The sequence below is a fragment of the Erithacus rubecula genome (assembly GCF_903797595.1).
Source record: "Erithacus rubecula genome assembly, chromosome: 2".
NCBI lineage: Eukaryota > Metazoa > Chordata > Aves > Passeriformes > Muscicapidae > Erithacus > Erithacus rubecula.
In genome coordinates this window covers 41,855,218-41,863,515 of record NC_136685.1, presented here as the reverse complement: position 1 = coordinate 41,863,515, position 8,298 = coordinate 41,855,218, and the positions used below count along the sequence as shown (strand labels likewise).

The 8,298-nt window shown below is 42.3% G+C and overlaps 1 long non-coding RNA gene across 1 annotated transcript; it reads right to left on the bottom strand.

Annotated features, from left to right (window-relative positions):
- Positions 1-820: 820 nt before the first annotated feature.
- On the bottom strand, positions 821-2,795 carry LOC306813649. The gene is made up of 3 exons (XR_013777011.1): positions 2,551-2,795; positions 1,648-1,716; positions 821-991 (listed from the first exon to the last, which is right to left on the bottom strand). It is a non-coding gene; the product is annotated as an uncharacterized lncRNA (long non-coding RNA).
- Between the last annotated feature and the right edge of the window lie 5,503 nt (positions 2,796-8,298).

Below are 8,298 nucleotides of genomic sequence, written 5' to 3'. Positions count from 1 at the left end.
TGGGTTCTCAGCACTGGGCCAGGTCCTTGAAATAATAACAACAGGCTGAAAAGCTGTGTATCATGTTCTGATGTAAATGCACTGAACTGAAACAGTTGCAAAATAAATACTGAAAATAAAGGACTTCGGACTGGTCAAGAGGTAAAAGCACAGTTTGTAGAGCTTAGTGTAGAGATAACTACACTGAACTTTGATGGCCATTGAGAGGCAGGGGATCAGAGGGCTTAATCCATTGCATTCTGCCCACAGCCTTTACATGGATAAAACCCTGAGCAAAGTGAAAACCTATAACTTTTAAACATTAAGTGTATGCAGTCCTATAATGCACTAGCTTTATAAAAAATTCCACTAAAGAGGTTTCTATTTCTGTTCCTCTGCTGAATCTGATCACCTTGTGACTTAGGAACTTCTTTCTCAGCCTGTCTTACTCTCAACTCTCAAAGCTACAAATTTGCTTTCCCCCATTAATGTGAAAAATCATTACCAAGTATTTTAGAACTACTTGTACTGTTAGATCTTGCCATAAAAATCTTTATTAAAAAATATACAATTTCTTTCTTAATTCAACAGATGTTTGTGGAATTAGAGAACAATCTGATGCAACTGATGGACTAAAATTATAACTAAATGTTTTCTGACCCTCATGTGGTTAGGTATATTTTACCATCTAAGAACTGCAAAAGGCCTTGAGGGTCCACAGACAGTCTTTTTCTGTAAGTGTATAGCATTAGTACAGACAGGGGTGAGTGCTGGTTGTGGCTAAGGCTGTAAAGAAGCATACCTATTAAAGCTGAAATACAGAAATAATTTCTAGGGCACACAGTCACAGACAGATGTACAATTCCCTTTGGTTTTCACTGAGGCTTAGGTACTGCTCTACACTTTCTTCTAGTTTCCCTCTTCTTTCCATCTAAAGAAGGTGTGAAGATTATTGACCTTGTCCTGCTTTCATAGACCAGACAAAACCAACAGGAACAGATTATTTCAACACCTGAAAAAAAAAACCCTTTCCAGTGAATGCCTTAAAAAAATCCTTGAAGACAGATGAATTCTGATGAATCCGGCTGAAGTGCCTTAAAGTATTACTGCCCTGCTGTCGTCTGCCACTTCTGCAGCAGCTGCCCGTGTATTCAGAGAGCCAGCAAAAGGGGATGAGCACCAGGGTCCTGGCTGGTTCATCACACAGATGAGCCCATTAACTGAGGGCATCTTCGTGGCAAAATGTGTTTACCTCTTTTTGCTCTGCTGGCCTACTGCCAGGCAGCAATGATAGCAGACAGGCAGCCACAAACAGCTGGAGTGACAACATAGTCTGTCATGGGTCAGTCACAACTGTTCTGTTTCCTTCCTTCCTTCCTTCCTTCCTTCCTTCCTTCCTTCCTTCCTTCCTTCCTTCCTTCCTTCCTTCCTTCCTTCCTTCCTTCCTTCCTTCCTTCCTTCCTTCCTTCCTTCCTTCCTTCCTTCCTTCCTTCCTTCCTTCCTTCCTTCCTTCCTTCCTTCCTCTCCCTTCCTCCCTTCCTCCCTTCCTCCCTTCCTCCCTTCCTCCCTTCCTCCCTTCCTCCCTTCCTCCCTTCCTCCCTTCCTCCCTTCCTCCCTTCCTCCCTTCCTCCCTTCCTCCCTCCCTCCCGTTTTCTCTTTCTTCCTTACCTTCCCTAATTTTTCTCTCCCTCTCTCTCTTACATTTCTGTGTCTCACCTTTCTATCTGTATTTCTTCACTGCAATACAAAAGTTAGGTCTCTATAGGAAACCACCTCAAAGCTCCCACCAGTACCCTCCCAGACAATTAGGAATTTGTTCCCCCTCCCCCACAATCTCTTTTTGTTTTGTTATTGTCATCTGTTCTCTTGGATTAGGGTTTGCAGCTCTCTCTGAGCTCGCGAAAGCTTGGTAGCTTGGCAGGATTTCTTGCCAGATCAGTGATCATAATGTGAGTGCCAGAATCCTGCAGTTTGCATAATGCTAATTTGCTTTTTCAGCCCAAGTTGCCAACTCTCATGCTGCTTAGCACACCAAGTAGCAGAAGGAATGCCATGTGCTCTACCCCTAGCAAGGAGGAGGAGAGTAATTGGATGGATACCCACTACCTGAAATTGAAACTAATCTAACCAACCCTGGGTATAAACCTTAATGCACTGTTGAGCTTCTGGTAAGAGGTCATTAGACTGAAACTGTTTCAAGCCAATTAGTTCCTTATTCTCAAAGCTCTGATTTCGAGTTTTCACTGGCATAATAAGGTTACAAATGCTGCTGCAATTATGGCAATATTCCTTCACTCAGACCTAGATCCTGTCATCCTTACTCATTGTAAGGGTAGTAGAACTGGACCTTAATGCCTGTGCCAGTGAAATGCTGGACATGTCAGGGTGGGGCGATACTGAGAGATATCACCACACCTTAGGGATGTTGCCAGTCACTGGGCTCAATGCCAGCTACTTTCAGTTGGCTGGGTGTGGGGCTATCTGCCTGCATTACCACACACTCAGTGTCTTACTGCAACGCCCGTTCTTTCAAAGCAAAAGAAAGCCAGACCGCCCAGAAAAAAAACACACCTTAGCCATCACCTTTGCTTTCATTCTAAGCTGCACACACACCGATGCTAATATAGCTGCAGCATGAGTGCAGAAAGGTGGAACCCTTCTAAACAAGTTGTCCAGGCTCCCTCTCCAATAAGCTTCAGGAAATGAGTAGCTCTGAAGAAAGACTGATCCTTCCTGCATGAGACACCTGAGACAGGATGAGTTGGACTGTGTTCTGAAGGCACTGCAATCTCTCCCTCAGCTGAAGGGCAAGAGGCTCTGTACTGGATCTGCTCAGACAGCTGAAGTTTGTAGAACTGTAGAACTGTACCTCATGCTTAGTGACAGAACCTGAGGCTGGTTTGCATTCTGACTGATGCCTTAGTCACAGACAGGGACTGTGGGTCACAACTCTTGTGCCACTCAGCTGATGCAACACCCGACGCTCCTCTTGTCAGCTCCTGAGCAGCAATGAGTAACTCGGGCGCTGTGAGAAGCACCACATCTGATTTTCTCTGTTTGGTCAGCAGGAAAGCAAGTGCCCTGGTCCAACAGGCCATGCAGACATGCTCCTGGGAGCACAGCTCACCCATGGTGTGCTCCTGGGAGCACTGGCATGCTGCTGCATGGTCCCAACGCCCAGCAGCGGCACATGGGAAGGGCTGCAGAGGAGTGCTGAGTGCACAGTCTCTAATCTAGGAGGTGTGCAGATTACAGGGGAACTGGGAAAGGAGTTTACAATCAGGGCTGTGAAAGAAACTGGCCGAGTAAAACACAGGCAAGAATTAATGGCCAAATAATATTGTTTAAGTTTCTTGATCTTCTATGCTTGGATTTTGTTGGTTTGCAAAGTGTAAAGGTGAATTTTCCCCAAATTTGTCTTTTTATTTTGTCCTGTGTGATACCTTGCATTGTGCTCTTCCCCATTTTAATAAAGCTCCAAATCTGTGTAAGGATGGGGACTGGAAGGATTTGTTACCCCTCCATTGAAGCAATGGCTGTGTATTTAAAAACAGCAAAACATTGCTGTCTCTACAGGAAGGCCTTATCACTTGGGTTTGGAGGACCACAGTAAGATTAAATATTGTACCATCTGACAGACTAATGAAAAAGAAGTATTCTTAGGACATTTGAGGCCTGATAGAAATGTCAAAATCCAGCCCTTTTCTACTGTGTTAGTGATGTGCACTTGCTGTCTCATGGGACAGAGCTGTTGACTCAAACTAAAGGTGCAAGTTGGTCCCACTGTTGAAGACATCACTAGAGGAGCACTGTCATGGGGAAGCATCTTATCAAAGAAACCACTGCCATTTTTGTTTGTTTAAGGAGTGTATATGGATGTTTAAGAAGTGTATATGGAGGATGTATATGAAAAATACATTAGATTTTCAGCATGATATAGATTTAAATAATTCCAGAAGATGGGGCCCCAAAATTGCTGGCTTTCAAGTAGTTGGCTTTATTGGGATGTCTGGATTTATTAGGCATCCTTGGGTAATGCAATAATGCATATGCTTAAGGGATTACATGATAGGGGAGTTAGATGACATAAAAAAAAAACCTGCCTAGCAGCTGGGTCCCAGAGTTGGAAAGCCTTGCAGAAAGTGTTTTGGTGGAGGAAAATATAGGGTCACTGATAAACTTCTAGAAATCTCTGTGCTTAGTTCAGTTCCTGGAGAGTGTGAGGTTAAAAGGAAAAGAAACCCATTATAAACAGAAAATGATTTCTCAGGAATTACTCTCAAAACAAGCAGTCACAATAAAGCTGTGTTTCCTTTCTTTAAGCATGCATATATTTCTTCTCTTTAGAATCTCTGATTGTTCAGTTGAGGAGGGTGGTAATTGCCCACCCCAGTGATTCAGCATTCTGGGAATTTCCCAAAAGTGGTTTGAACTGAGCTATGGTTTTTGCCAGCTTTTTCCAGCTTTAAAATTGTCCTTCTCCCTAAAATGGGCAAATGTCTTTGCTTTCCTAATTGAAAGATAGGAAGGACATTTTACTAATACTAATGATAAACTGTGACTGTTTGTAAATATGATTTTATCAGAGAGCTAACACTGCTGCTTCTATTCCCTGTAGAAAATATTGCTTTCCCACCATAATTTACATACTTGTGGCAAATATATAGGGTACAGTACTAGGTTACAAAGTATTGTACTGTAGCTTTACAGCCAGGAAAACTGATCAGAGCCAGAATATAAACACAGGAAAGAAAGTAGGTCAAGACTGGAAATTAATGAAAAGGAGAGGGCCATTGCAGTCAAAAATGTCTGTGCATTAATTGTGATTGTCTAAGTTGGTCAGGCAAAGCACTACAGTGTTGGTCATTCTTTGTTGCCATAATAAATATTTTCTTTCCTTCTACTTTCTTTGTATTATCCCCAAGCTACCTACTACTCTAATAATTTAATGGTGATTATTTTCCTTCTCTGCTTAGCTATTAAAACTTTTCCTCTTCCATGCTGTATGTTAAAACTCAAGCTAGGTAGTGGAAGCTAAAAGAGTAAATAAAACATTTTTCTTTTTTCCCCCTTTTTCAGGCTTGCTTGGTCTCATGTGTATACATGTGTATGCATGTGTGTATGGCTGGCCTCTGGTACAAATTAAAGTAGCCACACAGAAGGACAAAAAGGCACTTAGCCAGGGTGAAGAATCTGTCCCCATTGTTTCCTTGGAGTGTTGGATTCAACATCCTTTGACTCATAATATGTAATTAAAAAAAAAAAAATCCAGCGACTCGGAATTAAAACTATTGTTGCTAGAAACTGAATGCTCAAGGAACAAGAGAATGGGTGTCTAATCTGTTACCATTACTTTTCAGGATATTGTAAACTTTGGTCCTGCTCAACCCAACAGGAAAATTCCCAGTGACATCAGTGATGCACAAGTGGGTTCATCGTCCTTCCATAGGGTTGGTTCCCGTACCAGTCGGTAGGTCTGAATCAGCAGAGAAATCCTGTTGGAATGAAACACAAAAAAAACTTTTCAGATTATCATCAGTATGAGCAACCTCAGTAAAGTTCTAATGACGGTTGTTAACAAACTGAGTTTTATTAAGTTTCCTGTAAAACAATGTGCTTTGAGGGGAGAAAAGGGGGGGTGGAGAAAGCAGGGGGGTAATTGTCATTCCAGTGAATCAGCTCCTCTGGGAATTTCCAAAAGGTGCGGTTAGCTCAGAAGAGCTGTGGTGTTCACCACATTTTTCCTTCCTAAGGCTAATCTTTGTAATCCAAATTAATTTGCAACCATTTAGTTTTGAATCTAGAGTTAATATGCTCGATTAAATCCTATTATTAATAAATCCACCAAAGGCACAGACAATGGCAACAGCTATAGAAAAAGACTAGGTATTAAGTGGAATAAATTTATTACTAATTCTGAGACTTGTCAGACAGTTCAACACTCCAAATTTATCCAGCAAGGAAATGAGACTATCCAGATCATGAGTTGAAGGTGAAGACAGTTTATCTGCACTGTGAGGGTGTCACCAGGCAGTAGGGAAAACACAGAAAAGTGACTGACCAGTTGAGTTCCCACAGTAAGCACCACTCAGGAAAAGAAAATTTAAGGAACAAGTTGCATGGAAGACATGCAAAAAAGCAAACCCAAATACCCAGACATTGCAGTGACTTGTCCACCTCCCAAGCAGAAAAGATTCATATAGAAAATAGCAGTATTATTCTTTCTACTGCGAAGATTTAACTTTTAAGAAAGAAATTCTCTTCAAAATTGTAGCAAGAGCAATGTTTTAACTATTACCCATATATATTTGACTAAGAAACTACTATTGTTTGTGTCCAAGAAACATGGCCAATTCCTCCCAGCTGTATTATTGTATTATAATAATTTTCCATTACAGAGGTGACTGTTGCTCCAAGCCAGAGTATGTAAATTAGCCAAGATTTGACTCTCCGGGCTTTGCCATGCACAATGCTAAGCACCTCATGCATGATGCTGACGTCTCTCCATACTTAGAGACTTCCCTGGGAGTTGAAGGCACTCAATACTGCCTGGGAGGAAGAGATCTGTGTGTGGCAGAAAATGTTAGCATATTAGGAGAGTAAATGGAGATGATTTAATGGTAAGACTACTGCTTCTCATGCTGACCATCACTGTTTCATTGTTTGCTTGTGCTCCCCCATCAGCTGGCATTTATCCTGGCCCATGGTGAGTGCAGGCTGGAAGCTCTCTGGGGCAAGCACTGGCCTTTGGAGTGGTGGCTGTGTGCAGCAAAATCCAGGTGCCCCAGTCACAGCAGCCACCAGCTCCTGCAGTCACGCAATGGCTGCTTCCTTCCCTCATGTGATTGCTCAGCCTGTTTACATCTGTCAAGCCTTTTATAAAAGCTGCGCTGCCAGCAAGGGCTGTTGGCTTTATTTTTTTATTTTAATTGTTTTGAAGGCTCTTTTTAGTTAAAAAGTGTTTGCCACCACAGTTAAGACATGGACTGGATTAAAGTTCAAAACCAGCTCACGTCAGCAAGTGGATGGAAATTGTTACCATCTGACAGCTGGTGGCCTGGAAGGAAAATGTAAAAGTCACTGCATGAAGGATTGGTTCAGGGCAGTGCCACAAGGAGTGACATGGCTTTGTTTCACATCCTTGGAGTACAGCTCTCTGTTTGCCTGAGTTCTGCTCAAAGGAGTGGGCATAGAGGTTAGTGAAACTTGTTACACCTCTTTGACTGCAAGTGCCAGGCCTACTACCTATTAAACTTGTTGAGGAGAAGCTGTGAAGCTGTGGTTTGTGCCATCAGTGATATTTGGTGAGACTGTAGTGTGGCAGGCCTGGTCCAGGTCATCAGGTTCAACACTTCCTTGCTGCCTTTCAGGCCCTAAGTGTTTGTCCCAGCTAATTTCATCAACTCCAACTAGCAAAAAATGAACTAATGAAGACAAAAATCTTCTATTTTCACCTCTGACTGCTTTAATAATGGCCCAGATATATATTATTCGATATAAAAATACTCTAACTTCCAGAATGTCTTATACAAACCACAGTGCATTTAAATACATGTTAGACTCTATTACAGAGTGTGTAGTACAAAGACCAGGCAAAGGCTGGACAATTAACTGATCCAGAATAATTGATAGCACTAGGAATGGCACAGGGATTGCAGATTGCACATTGCAGATGCATGTCTTCTGGCTCTAGCAATGCTAGCTAAAGAAATTACTGCCCTGAACATCAGGTGTGCTGTCTGTATGTTTGGTCCTGGGCAGCCTTACTCTAAGTGACCCTGTTTGGTCAAGGGGTTGGACCAAATGAACCCTAGATAGATCTTCCAACCTCAGCCATGCTGTTATTCTCTGTTTCTGTGAATCCACACCTAGAAGCTCTGCAGCACCTTTCCACCTGCCAGCAAGCATTGCTGCCTCCCCAAAGCCAGCTACAGATGGGAGGGACCACCCTATGAATATCAATAATACTGAGCTGCATGGTATTAAATAGCAATTTTTTGTTGATCCAGACTATTTTCACTGATACATTTAAAGGAGTACATGTAAGAGCTTTTGAAGAGGTTGATAAAAAAAGGGGTGAGGGAGGGAGGATGGTGGCCAGCAGCCAGGGCTAGGCTGGGTCCAGTTACCTCTTTCCTCTGTAACCACTGCATTGCACTAGAAAGGCAGAAAAGGGCTCAGTGTCTTCATGCCTGAGCTGCTGTGTTAATCAGGTTCTAGGAAATGGAAGCCAGAAGAAAAAGACATCTAAAAAAATACTGCAAAATTCAAAAACTCTCTGAACAAGCTAAAGGAAATAAACTTCAAGACAGTAAACTG